At 47.4% G+C, this 21,986-nt stretch overlaps 1 protein-coding gene across 8 annotated transcripts in view; it reads right to left on the bottom strand.

Moving 5' to 3' along the window:
- NEXMIF (neurite extension and migration factor) overlaps positions 1–21,986 on the bottom strand; it is a 139,388-nt gene that overhangs the window by 93,462 nt on the left and 23,940 nt on the right. Inside the window, exon 1 of one of the 8 annotated variants that reach the window (XM_083797686.1) lies at positions 14,809–19,629. The exons of 6 other annotated variants lie outside the window; for them this stretch is intronic. The gene's annotated coding sequence lies outside the window, so the exon portion shown is untranslated. One more of the 8 variants, XM_083797691.1, reaches the window with a different exon arrangement.

Here is a 21,986-nt window from a genome sequence, read left to right as displayed (position 1 = left end):
GCCATCCCAGTATTTGCTCTCAACCATCTCCGAGAGAAGAATCCACGTATTTGAAACCTGAGATGTGGAAATAGTGATTGAAGAGAGGACGGGAGGAAATGGGGAAGGCAAACTTCCACCTGTGGCTAACGCTTACAGCTTGCTGGCCGAAATCTGCAGGGAAAGACAACAAAATTCCAAATTCAAGTGCCTGGCGGGCACAGACATCTAAGCACACACCACTCTCCGAAGATTTCTTTAGAGACTATTCATTAATTTGGCCAAAACTCGCAGGTTACCTCGGCAGTGTCCCTGGCCCGCTGCTAAGCACTGCTGGCAGGTTTGGGTGGGTTGCGGTGACCTTTTCATACCGCATCAGTGGTCCTGATTTGCTGAGCTAACAGTTCCTGCTGCTGCTGGTGGATCCATCAAATCACTTTTGAGCTACCGTGCAATCCCAAAAGCTCGTTACAACCCGCCATAGACCAGGCTTCAACGCAGTGTGGTGGGCACGGAAATCGCACGACATCCCGTGAGCCTTCCAGACAAGAAGCACTGCCCAAGTTTTATGTCTCACTGCGCCAACACCAAGGAAAGAATTCAGTAGTCCTGGCCCCTACAAGGAGCCCAGGAACCTCCCATTTAGTTTCTAGAACTTGTACACAAGTACCTCTTCTTCAGAAATCCCTGTAGCTCTATCTCATCTCTGTTAGCCACTTCAGTAAAAGAATTACATCCTTACACTCCTCAACATGAGAAACCAAACTGCAAAAACACTATAAAATATTTTCTCTCCAATAAATGTAGCAGATCCCAGTTTGAAGCCTGTTCCTCCATTATGATTATGTTTCAGGGATTCTTGCAAACACCATAAAGAAGCAGCAGCTCCCCAGCTCAAAGCCAAAAATTCCCCCACCCCAAAAGCAAGGCAGCAAAATTCTGTGGCTGGGAGCCCTCACCTTGCCTCGCCTACCCAACAAGAGCACGGACTGGCAGGATTTGTTATCCATGCAGCATTCAGAGACACCCCAGAGCTGCACCCCAGCGAGGGGAGGAAGGAAAAAGAGAAACCATCGGACAGTCACCCTCCAGAAGACAAATGCACAAGTATTTACAAACTCATACTTACCCCCCACATAAAATCTGTATTCTACGGAGCTCAGCTTACAGAAGCAGGACTTCTCTTCCATCAAAAGGGGTAAAACAACTCCTTTCCTGCAGGCCCAGACCACGGCACGGGCAGGCACCATGTCTTCGCAGTTATTCCCTCTCCCTCTTATTCTAATGAGCCTTGTTTACTCCACGTGTGCGCGCCTCCAGACAAAAATGGCCCTTCAGCTACTGTACATCTTATTTGTCCTTGCTTCTGCAATAAGCACTCACATCAATGAGTGTTTAAAACAGTGCAACATTCAAAAGAAACTCCCCTAGGTGGTCTATGCATACAAATAAGTATATATTTTGCTTTTTTCATAAAAAGACACCCTGCAGGTCTCAAGCTCCTCTCACTGCAAGCCATATTCTCAGGCAACAATGCTGATTTGGTGTAAGCTGATCCGTATCACTGAATCCCGCCTTTGTTTTTGGCAGTCCCCTTTCAAGGTGACTAAATTAAAGTGAAAGTCTAATTCCTACAGCCCAACAAGGGGGCAAGACTGTTTTGCAAAATCTAAAAGGCTAAGTAAGATGAAGCAGACCTTCAAGCTACAGAATTAGCTTACAGAAAAGAAAAAAAAAGGCAAAAAAAAAAAAGCAATCCACGCCACTCGAGCATGGCACCAGTGATAACAGGACTAGGAGGACTGCGACACCAAACCTCCTGAACCAGATTCCTTCAAAACAAACATGTTTAGTGGACAAGGTTATGGTAGAGCTTCAGAAGCTGCTTCCAAGCCAGTGTATGCAAGGAAAGCACTTGGTGAGCCTGGCAACATCAACAAAACCAGTTCAGATCACGTCAAGCTATACAGTGGGGCAGCCTAAAACATCTGGCTTGCCAGACCCCAGGACTCGGAGAACAGTATGCACAGCACATAAACAGGCAAATGAAAACTATACCTATACTCATTTTAAGTCTATAAGCCTGAAATTGTTAAGAAAAAATATTTGCTGTCTGCACCTGTGTGAAATTGAGATGGCGGATGTAAGTGCTCTCAACACTACGCAAGCTACGGCTCTGCTAATGTACTAATCACTGAAGGATGTTCAACAGTCCTGTTAAAATGCAGCGGTGAATAGCAAATTTCCTAACCCAACACAACTCCAAAGGTTACCTGATGCATCCTTCCCTCTTGGCAAAACACGGCCTTCCCAATACGGGTGCCTACGTACAGCCCGGGGTAGGTTTCAGCACATCAGCCCCTGCCCAACGTGCGCGCTGGCCGCACACGACGTGGCTATTCTGGAGGTGCTAAAGCACACCTGCAGTTCTTCCATACAGCAGATCACCTCGAGCAGAAGAGCTCTTCACATACATCAAGACCGCCCTCGACACCGCCCATAAAGCTTGCTGTTTGTCTAAAAGCCCCCTCCTTAAAACGAGCTGATGGGCACTCCGGGCAGCCTCAGCAAGGCACGTCACAGCACTCTGCCCCCGGTGCTGCGCCTCCTGCTCCTGCCATCAGCGTCCTCATGCCTCAGCACCTCGTGGCTCCATGCGTGCGCAGCCCAGCTGTGCCGCCCTTACCTGCCTCGAGGAAGCCGGCGAGCGAAGCCACGTGCGCTGCACGTCCGCAGCCCAGCAGCAGGTAGACGAGGCGATGCAGCCCGGACATTTGCCGGGGAACCGAGCTCGCACAAAGGCGCAGGAGGAGCGCTGGGTCTGGGTCAGGGTGCGCCGGCAGAGCCCGGCAAAGCTTGCGAGGCAGCGGCAGGGCCACGGGGAGAGGCGCGCGGAGGTGCGCTGCCTGCTCTGCAGCGAGCTCGCGTTGCAGACTCAAGGCCAGACTGCTGCAAACTAAAATAGCTGCTGCATAAAAGGCACAGCCAGCTCTGCATATTCAAGATCAGAACAGAGATAAATGATGAGATTCTCTGTGCTGTGCACAAAAGCCAAAAATCACCAGTGCATTTACAGTTCAATATTCTCCTAATCCCATCTTTATTTCTAGTGCATAAATAAAGCTCATTACAAATGATTTTCTTCAGAAACCTACTAGCAACCCAAAATAATTCATGAATGTGCTGTTTGCATTTATACATCCTTGACACCCACAGTAAACATCAAAACAAGGAATTCAGTCAGTCACATTGGTTGTAATACATAATTTCTCTTTTCTCCGTGGATTCTGTCACAGCTACACCCAGCAAACTCCTTCAGCAGCACCTTTCATGTTACGAGGTACACAGACACACGCACACGTACACTTCATGGGGACTCCCCTCAGCCCGCCTCCCGCACGAGCACAGGCCTTTTGTGATAGCACATGTACAGGTATTGAACAATGTATTTGTATAAAAATAAAATAAAATAAAATAAATAAAATAAAATAAAATAAACAAAGGCTGTCTTCCTTAGCCTTGACCAGATGCAAAGCTACCTGCCTGCTTCGCTCCAGAGCTGCACTGCGCCTCGCTCACAGCATGCTTCGCCTTTTGCCCCCCAGCTGCAGCACATCGCACAGCTCTGGCGTGTGCCTGCAGGCACCAAGGATGGCCCCGCAGGTGATGCCAGCCTGGGTGGGCTTCCTGCATTTCCCTCCTGGAGCGCTCACACTGGAAAAAGACGTTAACAACTAAATCTCGAGTCAGAATTTAGTATCATTGTTATTAGGGGAGCACGCACAGCCCCAGGAACACACCCCACACGCAGACCAAGCACGGACGAGGGACGGCAGCTCCCACCAGGGGCACGGGGCCACCCAGAGGCGTAGAAGGCAGTCCTCCTCCTTGCCCTGCCCTGTGGGATCTGTGGGACCTGAACCGGCCACCACCTCCCTGGTGGAAAGGGAACCACCAGAGCCCGAGCTGCGCCACAGCTCCCTTCCCACAGGCTCCACGTGCCGCAGGAATCAGACACAAAGAGGAACTCTTTATTACCTGCTCTGTGCTGAATTATACATACACAGTCCTCCTGATTGCACACACAAGGTAAAATTAAGCATCATCAATTTCCTTCAAAAGAAAACGTGCGTGTCAGCCCTACGCCACCAACCAGGAGGACTTTCCTGTTTAGTTCTTGAATGCCAGTTATTTTATGCAAAATTCAATGTTTGGACTGAGTAGCACGGCAATTTATGGGGAAAAAAAAAAAAAGAGAATACTACATTTAACACATTTGGAAGTACAGCTAGTCAAACACAGCTTCAGCAATAAGCAGTCCCTCTGCCCCTAAATTAAAAAAAAAGCAACAACATTAAAAAAATAAAATAAAATAAAAACAAGCCACACAACACAGAAAAAAACAGCTATAGTGCAAATTTAGGAAACCAAGAATGAAGCTTGGAAATCTGCCACTAATGGAAAAGAACGGATATGGCTTATGAAATAACCCCACCGTTTCTGTGTATGTTCATTATTTCCAGTTTGGCCTCCCTAAATTAATCAGTTTTAATCTTCCCTGCTAAACTGGCACAACGTTGACTTCAGCTTTTTGGTGTCCATTTGTTCTACCACATGACATCACGAGATGCCTGCCAATAACACAGAGATGCCTAAAAGCCTTGAAATTCTTGGCGTGGGGACTCCAGGTTTTCTGAGAACTGTTAATTTACTTTGGCTTAAATCCTAGATTTTGGCTCCGCTTGAAAAAAGTATTTCTCACGCAGTAATTAAACTTGTAGTGGACAACACCAAAGCAATGGGAGACGAGCTCCAAAAAGCGCGGACTGGCTGCTCATGTCTCTCTGAGGTTTCTCTTTGTGCAGCCATGACAAGAAGGCAGCGAAGGAGTTGTGCACCGGGAGTGCAGTTTAAGTTCTAATTAGACAATTAAGGAAGACACGGTGTTTGTTAGACAAAGCTTTATATATTATTATAAAATTAGAGAGAGCTTAGCTGTCAATTAGAAAAACAGCTTAAACTCAGTCCATATAAAATTGCGAACAAGTCATTAGACTTCACAGCAGCAGGGAAATCACCTTTTTTCCTAAGCAGCACATCGCCGCGTCCTTCTGGTGGTGGAAAGCAGGAGCAGCCCCACCTCTGCCCCCCGTGCAGGGATGCTGAGGCTGGGGACAGCACGAAGACGGTTCCTCGACTCTCACAAACATCGAGGATGCAGCCCAGGCCCTTGGCCTGCTCTTTTGCCGGAGCTTAATGGGCATTTGGCAGTATTTCGCTGCGCTGCTCGGGGAGAACAGAAATGGCACAAGACTGTAAGTTCAAATATATTGCAAAATAGTCTGCAAAAATAGCTGGGCCTTGTAAGAAATATACTTCTCCATGGAAACCACCAGACGCTCTGAATTCTGGCAGACTAGAGAAAACGGGTCTGTATTATTAAAGGAAATGTCTGTGTATTGGGGCTTTTATAATTCTAACCTTCAGGAAGAGAGTAGCAATTGTTGGCCTCGGGAACAGGTCACCTGAATTTCTTAAACCCTTCCCTCCCTGCCTCATCCAGCAGCGCTGTGGCTCCCAGGGGACAGGACAGGCGGGGGGGTGCACCATGCAGTTCTCTGCAGTGCTTTTAATTACAGATACAGAATGGAAAGAGGAAAAAGAAAAATATGCCCTGGGGTTTTAGAACACCTGTCCATACAAATAAGAGACACCTCCATGCATTTAGGTGTGGAACGAGGTATAGCAACACTCCCGTAATACGTTAAAGAAGATGATGTATATATTCCAACATCTGTGTATGCCAAACCTCTAACAGCCTAACAAATACAAGATAAGCCATTACAATTCTCTCCCTCACCCAAAACAGTTTCCACTTTGGATGCCAGGTGGGGAACTATAGATTAATTAACTCCCAACTGGCATTGATGGGATAATTATACTCGCCTGTCTGTGGCTCTCACTATTTCCAGCTGAACTGCCACACCAGAAAGCAAACCCTAACACAGAAGCTCCACTTCTCTGCCGTATCCCAACAACGTGCTGACCTGTTACCTGTGGAGGCTGGGATACACAATTCAGAAGAAGTTAATAGAATATTTTTAAAGAAATAAAAGTGCTGCAGCCTCAAAACATGAAAGGGATGGGCTACAAAGAAGCACTCATATAGAGAGCAATTATATTTTTGATATCTAATGGTTCTGCCTCAGGAAGCAAGAGCTGGCTAGCATCAAACTATATAAAAGAAAGGATTATGGGCTCACGAAGGAAGAATGCCATTTTGATTTAAAACCCAGCAAAGCATAGTGCAGATTTGTTATTTTAACTCACAGTGCTTAATTCCTGTAACAAGCCAGAATGCCATTAAGGATGAAAAATACATGAAATACTTATGGTACAAGAAATTAAAAGTAACCTCACTTTTCATCAATGACTGTTCACTGAATAGGCCGTTCTTTGCTTCTTGAAACCATCTTGTGCTTTCACAATATATCTCTGCCACACAATATTTCAAGAGGTGAAAAAAAAGCATGAATTCATTTCCGAGTACCTGCTACTCCGCAGCATTTCTCATGACCAGTCTGGGATAACTCCCAGTCAAAGGAGTTCAAGCCCTCCTCATGACTTCCCCACCGGCATCAAAAGCAACTCTTGTATGTGTCCGTGTGATTTCTTCCCCATAACGTAAAAGCCTGTTCCTTCCCTCGCCTAGGTTCAGCAGAACATCTCCAGCTTCATCCCTCCTAACTCCACCATGAGCAGATCCCTGTAACAAAGCGCCATCTCCTCTCTGGACATTTCAGTTGGCCTCACAGCAGCAGAAGAGGAAGTTTGCTCCTACAGAAGCCATGCCAGCTCACTCACAGCGCTGCTCTGGTGACCAGGATGAAGACCCTGGATCCCACCTGAGCTCCCAGCTCTGCAGGAGCCACGATCCCTTGCCTCTCTGGGGCCAGGACAAGCAAGCAGCTAAGGGTGGTGGAGCCAGCTGTGCCCACCTAGCTCACCACACAAAACCCAAAAGGTCTGCAGAAAGACCCCCAAGACAACACAGGAGAAGACACCAAGCTGCTGTAGACTGTTGCAATGCCCCCCAGGTTACTGAGCTTCAAGTCACACTGCAGAATTTCTGCTGCTTGCTGTGTTGTCAGTGCCTGCAAGGACATCAAAGCATTACCAGTGCTGAAGTCTCCTAAATACTCCCATCCACGTATCCTACCCCACCTAGGAGCGATCCAAGGACTCTGCACTACCTGAGACAGCCGCTGTGACACTCCAGCCACCACCTGATTGCCTAGTGTACCTTCCTGCTGGTTACCGGTGGAGGAACCATGCTCAATCCCTGCAGGAAAACAGCCTCCAACATAATAACAGTTTCACCTTGAAATTCTAAAATAATTTTATTATTTTAAACAGATTCGTAAACACAAACAACTTAGGTCTGAAGTGAAGTTGTAAACTAACTTCCAGTCTCTCCCTTTAGGGCAGTGCCATGCATTCTGATGCTGTATGTACTATAATCAAGTTTTTAAAATAAATCCACAGCATTAATCCCCAGTCCTAGCAATCAACAACATGGGTGTGATAGTGAGTTTGCACAAAAAGATTTAGTTCTTCCTCAATTCAAGAAATTAAAGGATAATCCCCCATCATTCAGAATACTTTTGTAATCTAATATCTCAATTTGCCATTTTACTTTTATAGTAGGTGTTTTAGTATTTTTTTTTAAATGCCTTGTGTCCAAGAGGATTTAGACATTATGCAAAATTGACTATTGCTCCCTGTTTTAAAGCAGGGGTATCTCCAGTGTGCTTAGTTTAGAAGAAGCAATATGCGATACAATCAGCTAGAACTACAGAAATCCATTCTCTCTGCACTTGTCCATCACAAAGACAAAGAAACACCTCAGTTCAAACAAGCAGACATGCAACTGGGCTATACCTTGCCTGCACCCTGATCGGAGCATCACGCACATGGCATCTACAAAAGTCAAACAAGAAACATGGAAACAGGCCAACGCACAGCGTCGGGCTGGGGAACTAGATCTGTGCTAAAATCAGACATTTACCGACTTTTCTTCTGGATTAAGATAAGGGGACACCAGCAACTGGAAATCGCATCAAAAATTTTTAGAAGACTTAACAGTGGTTTCAGATCCTACATCTCTGCCCCAAATCTCCCTGCCAATTTTCTGTGCTTTCACAACCACTTTTCCTTCCCCTCCTTCCTCATAGCTGCATGTGAATGGCCTCCAGGAACAAAAGGAAAAACTGACTTTACCCTGACAGGGGGGCTGGAACAGTGCAGAAACACTCACAGTGAAGCAAAGAGGATGCAGCTCCCACCTCCTTAAGAGGCTGTAGACAGCAGTGCTTACAAATAAATATAGAAATCAGGGAAAGTGTGATTTAAAAAAAAAAAAAAGTATTTTCTTTCTTTTTTTCAAATCTAAACTAGTCACTCCCTAGAGGATTTCCCTCTACCCTTGATCATACTCCTGAGAGGTGAAAGGGGTTTTAATGTCTGAGCAGGTTTGTGCTTGTTCAGATACGCTATATCTAAAGGACAGCACTGTGTTCTTCCTCTGTCCTTTCCTCCCATTCCTATATGGTTTTTAATTCTGTTTTAGCTGTGGCTCCTGAGCCACAAAACACAGATTGAAACGTGTGCCCTCCCACTCAGAGACAGCCCAACGACTGGCCTCCCCAAGCTTTTTAACACAAACAATGCCGATATCAAACCGCCAGACTTGAGGCACTTTGCCAAAGTTATCAAAACAGGGACTTTCTTCAAGTTCTCTCTAAAACCAGTGGCTTTGCTCAACCCCTTACAAAACTGCTTATGAAGGGGTCCTGGCGTGCCACCACCATGAGAGGGAGCGAACGGGAGGCAGCCGGCAGGCACGCTCGCCCTGTCCCATGAGCAGGGACGTCATGCCACTGCAACCCATCAGGGCACACGGCATGACCGTGCTTTGACCACTTCTTTGCCGAGAGGAGACTCCAGAAGGAGATGGATTCACTGCAGGACTTGGTGGAAATTCCCCTTGGCTTTGTTTACCATGAGAAGCGCGTGCTTCTCTCCACCTCGGCCACCAGCAAAGCTGGGCCAGGTCCAACAACAAGGCCAGGTATTATGAACACAGTGTCCTCGGAGCTGCAGCCCTGGGACCTGGGAAGGGGCCAGGGCCGACAGCGCCCACCACAGCCTCAGCAGAGCCTGCTGGTGCCACCAGGCCTCCGACATGTGCTTGAGAGTAACGCAGCCTCCAGGCGGCACAAAATGGCGCCTGCCCTGACGAGCGGGGCCCCACACACAACACGAGGCCAGCCTGCAGCTCCAGCCGGCAGGAGCGCGGCCTTCATGCATGCTTCCAGGCTGTCAGGTCAAGTCCATGCTTTTATCAGGACTTGTCTAGGTGAAACTCACAGCCCCAGGGTTAGGATACTAACTTTTGCTGGTTTATTTTAATCATGTGTCTAATAAACAGCTTACTGCACACCACAAATGGAAGAGCATTGCACTAGAGCTGACCTGTAAACAGGGCTAAGATGAAGCACTTTTTTCTTGATTAGTGTCATTTCTTCACTAACAATCACTCCCGATTGTGTCCAAAACCTCACATTTTTGTTATGTAAACTCTAGATAAATAAATACACTGGTAGTGGCTAACATTTGACAAGATTGATAATGCATTTATACAAGACCCTGCGTGTGTCAAAAAACCCAAACACATAACGTGTACATGTTGTTCTTCAGGAAGGATAGCCTACTGTCACACTTCATCTATCCCAACCCACTCCATTCCCCCCAAAATGCCATCTTCATCTGTCCACTCACTCACTTTCCACTAAAATCCCATCTCCTCCAAGCTTAATAAAGAGCAGCACAGAAAAACCCATGAAAAAAAGATTTATCTGAAAAACTCTGAAGTGGAGTCAATGACAGAACAGAAAATGTGCTGGTGAGAGATGCAATACAAAATGCCACCTACGCTCTGTTACGAAATAATAGCTGTATTTCCTTAAGTGACAGCTCTTGCCAGGGGTCTGTGTGGACATCACTTTCTTTTTCTTATAAACCCTCCTGAAAAACCCATCTCTAAAACTTTACATTAAATTAGTTAAAGGAATGAAATGGGAGAACACCAAATCATTATTAAAATAAATAAATAAATAATTAAAAAAATAATCTATCATAGAATGGTTTGGGTTGGAAGGGACCTTAAAGATCATCTAATTTTAAGCCCCCTGCTATGGGCAGGGACACCTCCAACCAGCCCAGCTTGCTCAAAGCCCCATCTAGCCTGGCCTTGAACACCTCCAGGGATGGGGAATCCACAGCTTCTCTGGGAAAACAAAAAATCTAAGTGAAAATAAAGTCATCCAAGAGCCATTTAAATAATTCCACTCCCTTTTGCCTTCTTTATGGTTCTGTATTCCACGTCTTAGACACAGAGACCAGGGCTTGCTGGAGGAGCCTGCCTATGGCACAAAGATGCTGCCAGTCCTGAAGGGCTCCTGGACACACTCACAGCTCAAACCACGTGCCACCACAGCACTATAGATTTTGATGTGTTTGTATGTTGTGAGGATGCAGGCCACCCTGCTTCAACTAATTCAGGCTGGCAGCTGCAGAACAGAGCGAGAACTGCTTTATCTGGCTCCTTTAAGCATGCTCCCTTAAAAGAGGAAAAACACTACTCAAGACTACCTTTTGAGAAAAAAGCCTGATTTTGTTTCTACTGAAAATATGAAAAGCATATAAGGGATTTTTACTCTCTTTTGGTGTTTATAAAGGCCTTTCAGAAGGGAGAAAACAACTGGCTGTCCAGGAAAACCGAAATTTTATACAAAAAAGATGTCAAAACCCCTGACTAGTTAAAAACCTTGTTAATTCTCTAAATCTCAGTAACCTGAGATGTTGGGTGAAACCACAGCAGGTACATCACTTTCAGGCAGAAACACAGATCTCATCTTGATGTCTCTTGAACAATCAGATAAAGGAGATGGCAGAAGAGGAAAGAAAATTAAATGGTTTAAACTGATGGAGTATGTTTCTGAACAGCTATAAATTAATATAAAGAAAATCCTTAAAGATAGAATTTGAAGAGGAAAAGAAGCGTTTTGACCTTCACTAGTTATTTATTTGGTACGAAGTAATTTTATACTGTTGTGCAAAGCAAACCCTCCCCCCTCTGGGGTAATCAGGGTTTTTCTCTCTGCCCCTGAGTCCTGACAAGTCAGCAGGAGGAGTCGGAAGCCTGACCTTCAGCAAAACCTTCCCATACATTGGTCCTCTGCCATTCGGGAACTTCGTGAAGGAAAGCCCCGATAGCTTGCACAGGCAGAATTTGCTCACGTACAAACTGGGAGGTGGAACAGCTGTGGAAGATGGGTTTGTGACGACCTGAGCGGCACAAGTCGAAAGCAGAGTAAAATGTTTGCCTTCCCAAGCTCACCGGTAATGAGCCCTTCATAGTACTGAAGCAGAAAAAGCAAAGCAGACTTAAAGGGAGGGAGGAGTCCATGGGAAGGCCACCCTCCAGCCAGTGTAACAGCAAGCCCAGGAGCCCCAGGAACAACTCTCAGAAGGCTGGGAGGGGAATGGGGAGATCAGTTTGCACCATTTTCTGTTTAAAGGCACCTCCAAATGGCTGATTATCCCGTGGCCATTTCCCTGAACTCTTCACCTTTGCTATAAAGCATAATCCCGAGGAAAAACAACAACAACAACAACCAGAAGCAGCAATTAAACTTCCCTATGGTTCCAGCTCCAATTCATAAAACAGAACTCATCCAGGCCAGGGGAACAAAACTTTACCACAGCTAACAAGGTGCAAAACAAGCAGCTTCTCCGTTTATTGTGTTCTACCAACACAGAGTTCAGGTTTTAGCTGTTTTTATTTCTAGGAGTTCCCAAGAGGGCAGGAGATAATTGAAACACAGCCTACTTATCCACACAGTTCTCGCACAACCTTAAGTTTTAGCATTTAAGCATTTCACACAAACTTACTCCCCCTTTCAAGCACCTCTATAGTCTCAAATAGTAGAAAAAATACCAGGCAAGAAATACAAATATCCACAAAAATATGAGTGCTAGGGCAGTGCATGTACCTCTACCTGCTTGGGCCAGGCTGTCCATGCTTATCGTCACCCTGACCTGCTGGCTTGATGTGCCACCCCACATCAATCAATAGCCTCATTGCTAAGGACATGCCTGGGGATGGGGACGCTGAGCTGAACGATGTCACTGTCATCTTGCTGGGAACACAGGACAGGGCCCTCCCTGGTGGGAACACTGCCTGGCCAGTGCCCAGCTCACCCTTCTGCTGCTCCCCGACTCACAGCCACGGACAAACCATCTTTTTGGCTTTTACACTGCAGAAAGCCTGAAAACTCATTTAAAGGCGATATCCTAGAGTTGCAGTTTTATGCTGTTTAAAGGTCCGTTTCCATAGGCTCATCGCGTACGACCGTATCACAGCTCAAAGCCTGACGTGTCACGCATTTGAAAGGCGTATCAGAATAGGCACGCGGCTTCGTAATCTCCTGATGCAAACAAAACAAACACCACTCGCTGCTTTGTGCTCAGGGGAAGCTCGCCAGACCCATTTCGCTCCAGTCAGCAATGCCGGTCCGCCTCTCTCCACGAGGCACTGCTCTCTGACACTAATACCGCGTCAAGCCCCAACGCCGTGCGCAGGTTGCTCCATTGCAGGGTCTGCTTCCAGCGTCCTGAGCTCCATTTTACAAACTGCAAAGCTAAGACAAAGCTAACTTGACCAAAATTCATCCACGCAGAGTCAAGGAGAGGAAGCACAGCAGGCCAGAGCTTCGCCTCATCATTTCATGCTTTGAAGTAGGCCCTTCGATGCCCAAAACAGGGCACAGTTCATTAAATGGGCAAAATGACAGTAGCTCAGACCATGTTGTAGCCAATTATTAATGGGTTTTAAAACCCTTGATGTCAAAGCAAGTATTTACCTAAAACTACATGCTTTTTTCAGTCCCCCAACCTTTTATTTAAAAAAAATGTATTTAAGTCAGGAATATTAATCAGCATTCTGTCCACTGCACGGCAGGGTGGGGAGGTGTTCAGCTCCGAAGGTATAATCAAGCGCTCAGATAGGCTTAGCAGTTTTAAAGCGAGACATCTGTAATAAAAGCAATCACAGTCAACAAACTGCTAAGAAGAGCAGTAATGGGATTATCTGTCAACACAAACAAAAGGATAAATACAAGCAAAACCATCAGTCCCTGGAACCTAATTCTTGTGTGGTTAATCTGAGACCACGGCAGGGAGAACCTGAGGATGTAAGAAAAAGTTATTGATTGCCAAATTCTTGCTTTAAACAAAGTATTTGTTTATGGTTTATTCTGACTGCCGTATGACGTATGTGGCAGCAGGTGATTTCAAGACAGATGCCAAAGAGAGCACACTGTCCCCAGCAAGCTGCCGACCACGCAGTGCCAGCAGCACCCTGCCCTCGTCCGCAGGGACACCTCTGCCTCCGTGCTGCAGCAGCAGCAGGAAAAGCCCCCAGCTCACAATGCAGCCGGAGCCATACACGCAGTTGCATTCAAAACCCCCTTTAATTCTGCCAGCTTTCCTTGCGCAAGCAAGGCCAAAGCCGAAACCCTTTTCTAAAGGGCACCAAGAAGCCGGGGAAGCCCTGAAACGCCTCCATAGGTGCAGCCACAGCCAAAAAAAAGCGACCCAAGCTGTCCGTATGTGCAGGAAGACGTGCACACACACACACACACGCACCCTTCTCCCTGCAGCGGACAGCCCGGGCAGGCATCGTTGTATTCCTCCCACCCTAGCTCCCAGCTAATTTGATGGGACCCAACTTCTGATCCCAGTAACGTTCAGCATATGGGGACCAGCCGGGCTATTTTCCTTGCTGCCGACCCCACGTACCCAACTCACTATTCCTGAAAGCTCCTTGTTCTGTGCTCACTCCTTAGGGTTGGCTCCCACTGTGATAAATATATATATATTTATTTATTTTCTTAACAGGATGAGCTCAGGCTCTTGTTGCACAAAAGGCCTTAGTGATGCCTCCGGAACTGATGGCACAGCTGTTGGGAAGACTGGCTCTGATGTGGGTGCCTGTCCATGCCTCGCGTAATGGAAGAACTGTATTTCCCTATCCCAGTTCTGTCCCAGCATACCAAAAACCCCAGGGTAGTGTATGTAGGATCCCCCAGCTCCTACATAAGGACCTGGGCCCCCGTTCTTCCCTTCGCCTGCAGCCCATCGCAGTCGCTCCCCGCAGGACGCTGGCAGCCGTGGGCTCCCGAAGCAGCACAGGCGGCACCGTGCCCGTTTCCCCACGCAAGGGAGCCTCAGCACATGCCTGAGGTTTTCTGCAAACGGCACAGCTATCCACCTAATGCTTACTTAATGGAAGTGTTTTCAGAAAAACACTACAAGAATTTTCAAATAGAAACAATTAGCATTCATGGTAATTTGCATCTACTTTTCCCCATTTCTAAAGCAGCGCGCTCTGCTTTAATATTAACCCCTACTTGTTCATCAAAGCCCAGTGCAGGGGAGTTAGCCACACAACTCCCATTAGAGACCACAGGAGAAATTAAATTCAATGGTGAAAAGATTACATTGTGAGGCAGGAAACTTGGGGGTAGTATCCTTTGTTTTTAAGTGTCCCACGTACCCGCAAAATGAGTGGCTTTCATCACGCCGCAGCTATTTTCGCCAGCACTCTTTATTTTCTAATCCATTCTACTATGCATCCACAAATCTCAGCAAGGGACCATTACTCGGGGTTGTAAGTAAAGCACTCACCGCATCACTCCCCCTCACCTGAGGTGCTCTGAACGCCGCACTACAGGCTGGGACCAGAGAAGCCGAGCTGCTCCGAAGGCTGAAAGGAGCCCGGTGTCGCTGGACTGGAGAGGGAAAGGTTTTGCTAAGCCTGAAACGTTGAGGCACATGTGTTCCCAAGGCCAGCTCTCTCCCGAATGATTACAGCTGAGAAATCACGCTGAATACCTTTAGCTGGCAAGTCTGGGTTTTCCAAAACTGTGAGACTGCCTTGGAGATGCTGTGGGATAGAGGACCGTGAGCACCTTGCTGTGCGGAGGGTCCCCTCCGGAGAAACACCATGCCATGTAGCTGCAAGGTGGCTGGTGGTCCAAGCCCGTCGGCCCCTGGGTAGGCAGCGCTTGTTGTGCCTACAGACTGGAGAAAAAGGTGAGTGGATGAGGAGGAGAGGAAGCACAGCGCAATTCCCACAGAACACGGCTGTATTTGCAGAGGTGCCCAGGAGAGTTACAGCTCAATCAACACGAGATGAGCATACTCTATGAGGCAAAGAAGAAAGGGAACAGCTTCTTATTAAAACGCAGCATCTTTTTGCTGTCTAGCACCGAGCTCCACAAGATAGGGCTTTTTTTTCCTCCCTTTTCCAAAACCCTAAAGAATTCCGTGGAAAAAAAAGTCCAAGTTTAAAGGCTCCACATCTGACAGCATCGAAGCAGAGACCACTGGCGTAACGCAGTGCCGTCCCCTGTGTACGCGCACCGCTCCTCAGTCTTTAAGAGATCACACACTGCTTTTCCTGCAGGACCCCTGCCTCCTTCAGCTGCCTGGTTTGATGGCAAGCAGCAAGGGATGCAAAACAAACGGGAAAAGCCTTGTCAATCTCTGTCTGATCTGGTACCGAGTTCCAGCGGCAGTGCCGGCAGGGCAGATCGCAACCGATGCTCGTGTGACTGAAACGCCTGAGTTTTGTAAACAAGATGGCTGATGTGCAGCGAGAGGCAGAAAGACAAGGAGGACCTGGATCCTTCACAGCGTCTTCTGGATTCCTCCCGAGGAGCTCAGCGTCTGGGTGTGAACACCGAGCCATTTCCCGAACGCTATCCAAGCAGAACCAAACAAAAGCACGATGATGTACACTACTCAGCTGAAGGATTTCTGAGAGATTCTCTTCGCAACGCGTATTACTTTAATGTGGGTGTTGAAGGGCTTTTGGGGAAGGAAGGCTTTTGGTTTTTAAGGATGAAGAAGCCCAGATAGCATGACACGACTGTGTCAGCATCTGCTGTACGGGGCAAACGCAACAGGTCCAAGTGGGCGATAAATGCCCTGCAAGGCTGTCGACGGCAGGCTGAAAGCCCCCCTTTGCTTTCTGCTCCCTGAGATGGTTTCAAAGGCTGCAGGCACGCAGCAGCTCCAGCGAGCTCAAACGAAGCAAGTGTGCGGAAGGGAAAGGCTGTGTGTGATCGCCACCCGAGCAGCTAAGCACGGGAGCTGGACGCACAGCCACGTGTGTGCTCCTGCTGCAGAGGAGCCTGCCGAGCACGAGCACGTCCTGCATTTTTTGACTCCTTCCTCCACGCAGAAATAAGCACGTTTAAAGATAAACCTCAGAAAGAGGTGAAAATAAATATCGCACTTGGCTCTGCAGACGCCTTTCTTCGCCTGCTGCTTGGTGTAAGTCGCATCCTGTACAGCTACTACAGCACCAGAATGATGAGGATACTCACTGCATCTCTGTTTTCCACAGACACAAAGCTCAGAATAAAGTTACCCTCTGAAAGCCGCACCACTCACTCCTTTTTTTTTCCTGTGAGCTCAATTAAAGATCTTCTCAACCTACCTCCATACAAAATTCAGTAGCCTGTAGGACTTTGAAATGCATTATAACCTGGTGTGGAACAGCCACTGGATCATTAATACTCGACTTCAATCTAAATGTTTAAAAGCTACGCAAGAATTTAAAATGCAATCTGCCTCTGCCCCTTTGGCTCATGTACTGCACAGCGCCGTGTCCCCAAGGCGTGGAACTGCCCCCAGCAGCCACGGCACAGGCCGGGAAAGGGCAAAGGGACACTGCTGAACCCAGAGGACTGCCAGGGCCAGGGTGGGCTCCAGCAGGACGTTCAGAAGGGCAGGGGATTTTTAAAAAGAGAAAACCATTGCTGCCCACATTGGAAATTAGCTTCCACCCTTACAAGTGCCCTTCTCTGCTGGGTGCAATGCTGGTGGCACTCCTCACATGAGGAGTTAGCATGGTCCCAGAGGATATAAAGGCAGCAGAGACCCTGTTCTCACCTGCAGATACAACACGGGTCATCCCCAGCTTGCCTCTTGACCTCCAGCTCCCTACATATGCACGCTGAAAGCTGTTGCCAAACTCATCACAGACCACACACATCCAGAGCCATTTTCCCAACTCCAAAGTTTTCCGAACAGGAGGATCCCACGCAGCTGAAGCACTTTGAAAAGCATTTTTCAAACAACAGTTTATCCTCGGGACATCCCTTTAGTTAATGCACAAATTGTTGTCCCTGGCTGTCGGGTGAGAAGTTACAAGGGAAGTTACAAGGAACGCTTCCCTGTGAACCCAGCCCAGGCGGTGGTGCTGGTCCAGCACCACGAAAACTGAGCGGAACAGACAAAAGAATCCCAGCTGGGTATCTTACACAGGTGGGAGCACCTGAAGACCATGCAGTAACAGGAACCTCCAGAGAAACCTTGCATTCAAAAAGCAGTTGAGTCCTTGTCAAAATAGCTCGGAGTCTGAGCAGGGAGAAGAGGCGGTGAGCTAACCCAGAGAGCCCCTCCAGCAAGCTGGCCACAAACTGGCACAGTGTGTTTTATTGATGGGCGCAAGCTGCTCTATCCGAAAAGATCGTATTGTAGATGTGCACCCTGCTGAACGTAACCCAGGCCTTCTGACAAAATCTCAACCCCACCAGAAATCAAGCCCTGATCTCCAAGGTCGTGTATTTTCTGCACCTAGCCGATGCCCAAAGCCACGCCAAACATAGGGGGATCTCCTGGAGGTCGTTTCTCCGAGCTCACAAGCACGCTTCACCCTCCCTGTGAGGGGAACAAAGCAAACCCCACGTTCAGCCTGCATCCCAGAACACCGCTTTCCTCCTACAAACCCGTGGGGACAGCGAATTCCCGGAGCGAGGTCTGTCCCAGCTGCACTGGCGCCGCGCTGACGGTTGAGACGAGGACACTGCCAGAGCCCGCACGTCTGCAGCTTGCAGCCTGCTATTTGGAAAGCTGTCCGCCCCCTGAGGAACAGGCTGTGGGCTGGATTAACTGTGCAAACGATGAATTTGGGAGTCGGCTCTGCCTTCACAAAGGTCTCGGCAAGGTAAGCGGAGGCCCCAAAGCGTTTGGGGTTTACCTGTCTGGGGGTGGGAGGTGGGACGATGGTTGCTGCTGATGCAGGAGGGCAGCGGTCTCGTTTCCCGTATCCCAACCAGAAGCGCCACAGCAGCCAAGATCTGTGCTAATTTCGTAAGTACCGACTGGAAGAAAACAACAGCGCGGTTTGTAAAGGTCAAAGCCTGCACAATCAGACATTTTGCACGGGTGGAAGAGAGTTCTGCGACAGTGCCAACAAAAGAAGAGTGACAGCAACGTGCACCAGCAGGAGCAAGATTTCAGTACCCGAGGTAAAAAGGAAAAATACTACTCTGTGATCTGCATATTTTGGGGAAGGTGTTCTCTAAAGCAACTTCTATATTTGCACAAGTAACTTTTTTTTTTAAATACCCACTGTTTAGAGAAATCACCTGAAAACGTATTCTAGATTTCCAATATTGTACCTGCAACAATGGCAAATAAAGGCTTTGGCAAAAATATACGCTGCAAACATCACCTTTGTGATTGGTTGAAGTCATTTACTCCAGTAACACTGTCATGCTGAGAAAATGATCTTTTGTCTATTACTGGTACATAGCTATTAAGCATTTTAGCGTGTAAGTACAACATTTTTCTTTAGTCCATAGCTCAGCTTAGGCAGAAATACGGTGTGAGGGGGGGAAAAATAAAATTAAATTAAAAAATCAGCATTTAAACTTGGATAGGAAATTCAAAAAAAAAAAATACAATCAGCAATGAAACAGTGTTTGCACCACTGAAAGAGAGGGAATCAAAAAAGTGTTTAAGCAAGAGCACAAATGGCCACCCCATTCCAAAACCAATGAGGATGCCACCTCTACAGCGCGTACCTCGGGTCACTTGCTGAATCCAAGTGCATGCAGTAAACAAGAAACAAGAACTTGCCCCAGCAATCCCCATACCTGGCGATGCTGCTGAAGTCATAAGGACCAAAGTATGGATTTCTTGATTTGCATATTGTCCTTGTCAAGCAAAACTCTGTGCTTGTTTTTTCTTTTAAAATATAAAGACACAAACTTGAAGAATCTGAGCAAAAAGACAGCTCAAGTGGACACCCACCCATAGCAATGCTCAGCAGGCAGAACAGGGGAGGGAAAAAGGAAAGAAGGTGGAGCCAGAGACATCCTTCCCTTTACTATTCCGAGGTGTAAAGACTTCTCCATCACGACAGATTTTTTTAAGAAGCTATCACACATTCATAACACTAATTGATTTTCATAGAGAAGAGAGCAGATGAGGTCTCTTTGGGAACTGCCTGCTACGTTTCTGCTTGAAAGGAGATCACTGCTGGTGTGCCTCGGCTCCTTCATAAAAAATTTAATTAACAATATCTCCAAGAAGGAAACCACAGTTAGGTCTCCAGCTATCGTGTGACGACCAGCACTCCGACGCACCATGGCAAATTAAGCCTAAGCAAACGATACCTGTCGCACGTCGAGCAGGCGGCACACTCTCATCTGGGTGGATTCTCGGGGAGGAGCAGGGCTGCGATGGGACGCAGGGCTGCGATGGGACGCAGGGCTGCGATGGGACGCAGGGACAGGCACGAAGGGACCGTGGGACACCTGCATCCAGCCTGGCACTGGCAGGCTGTGCTCCTAGCTGCCCCTTGCCATGGCTACACATTTATCTGTGATCGTGTGGCAATGTCAGAAAGCAAGTGCCTAGCAAGCCATGATTCCAGCCAATGATCTTCACAGGAATTGTGAACTTCGGGAAGAGCAGAAGCTGTGTGCACAAGCCCTGTGCTCGGGGATGCAGGGCATGGCTCTGGGCACGGAGAGCCAGGCATCCACAGGAGCAGCAAGGCACCACATGCTGGTCCAGGAGCCCAGCGAGGAGAGGAGGAGAGAGGGGATTTCTCTTCCCCACATCGCAGTGGCTGCCCTTAGGGCCTTCCCCTCGAGGAGTGCTCATCCCTTGGGCAAGCTGGAAGCAGCGGGGGAGAGCTGAAAGCAGAAGCAGTCCGAGGCCCCGACCAGATCTCCAAAGTCACCCAGGTACCATCCATGCTCTGTTTGCAGCGCTTGTTCTGTTATCCTTTAAAACCCTTTACCACTGCAGACACGATACCAATATGCTTGATTTACTACCTATAATGTCAAAATTGAGGCTGTTCATCACCACCATTATCCAGTGGAAACGAGGCAAGTGCCAGGGATCATCGTGGAGCACCGGCACCAACAGCGGGGCAGAGCAGACCCCTGGCGAGCAGCAGGAGCCCCCACCACGCGAAGGTGGCACCGCAAGCGCAGAACAAGCTTCTGAAAAGACCTGCTTCCTGCAGCCTCAGAAGCACGAGCAAGGCGCTCAGGAATATTTTGTTACTTCACGTAGCAATATCAATATATTTTTTTATTTTTTTGTTTAGCAGTGTTGAGGCTGGAGCCCGAGATGACGCTCTCCAGCCTCGGTACTGAATCGAGCTGTAACAACTGCTTTGATTCACCTCGGAGGAAGCTGTATGTCACTCCTGGGTAAATTTATCCTTAAGAATGAGCTGCAGACTCCAGCTATGTTCAAGCTCTTCTGAAAGGAAGGCCGGGGGAGGGAAAGAACATCACAAATATACTAACCATCTACCTATCTCATCTTCGAGACAGCTGGCAGCATTAGCTTTTTCTTCAGTAGTTGAAAAAAAAAAAAAAGAAAAAAGAAAAAAAAGCACTAATGGGATGCAAGAAGAACTATCGTTATATGTTAACATAAACACCACAGCTCTGTGCGAAAAGCCCTGTCAAACCAGCAGCCTGGATGAGCCAAGCTACTGAGGCTCTGCCATCACCAGCAAAGGGACAATGCCACCACCAGCGAGTGCCACCGTTGTCCCACTGCTGGCAGGAGACCGGACCGATGTGTACCAGAGCCGTGTTTGGCTCGATGCACCTGTCATGGGCTCAGATGTGAAAAAATTCCCCAGGTCCCCACATTTCTGGAATAGGAATGTACTGTCTTGGAATAACAAACGCTTAAACATGTTTGCAGAAATGAACAAAACGAAGAAAAGATGACAACAAGTCATTCCGGATTTGAAAGTTAGATCAAGATGGTTTGGGCAGGAAGGTCAGAAACAAAACGAAACTGGTCTGTAAGTGCTGTGATAGACATACCATCGATGCCACACTCAGTCACGTTTGTTGCTGTTTCCACAGGAATCCAAACTCGCTGTCCTAGCGCTGGAGGTCTGTTCAGCTTGCAGTACAGCACTGAGAAATCAACTGGATCTATTTTGGGATCTATTTACGCTGCTTTCCAAAGCAAACAATTGTTAATAACACACGGCTTTTATGGCTTGTACAAAAACTAAATGAGATTTTGCCTTGCAGTTGCTGACCACTGATCCCATGTGTGTCTGTAGGTTGGGGGACACCAAGAAGCGACTTCAAACAAAAAAAAACACAAAACAGAACATGTCTATTGACTATTTTCAAGGTACAGGAACACTTTTAAAAATATATATTGTGCAGATTATGTGCCAGCTTATGTGCAACAGGCTTTAATTTCACCATTTTCATGTAATCAACAGTGTCTTGGTGATTTATTTTTTTTAAACAAATGCAAACTTGAAAATACCTGTATTTTAGTCATAAAAAAATTGAATTCTGCCTAACAAGCAGCTGTAGCAACTATTTCTCTGTCTTTATTTATTAAGCAGAGCTGTCCACTGGTAAGTAAGATATGCAGATCCAACGTAAAATATTCATGCTTGGTGCAATACATCCACGAATAAAAACCAGCAACGGGCTGGGAAACCTTACTTTGGGAGGTACAACAATGGCAGAGGTTAGCAAGGAAAATACTGCTCCAACAGGTAGCACTAACGAGGAAGGGCT

Source organism: Anser anser (genome assembly GCF_964211835.1).
Source record: "Anser anser genome assembly, chromosome: 13".
In the NCBI taxonomy this organism is placed as follows: domain Eukaryota; kingdom Metazoa; phylum Chordata; class Aves; order Anseriformes; family Anatidae; genus Anser; species Anser anser.
The sequence above is the reverse complement of the archived record's forward strand: the minus strand, read 5'-3'. Positions and strand labels throughout refer to the sequence as shown.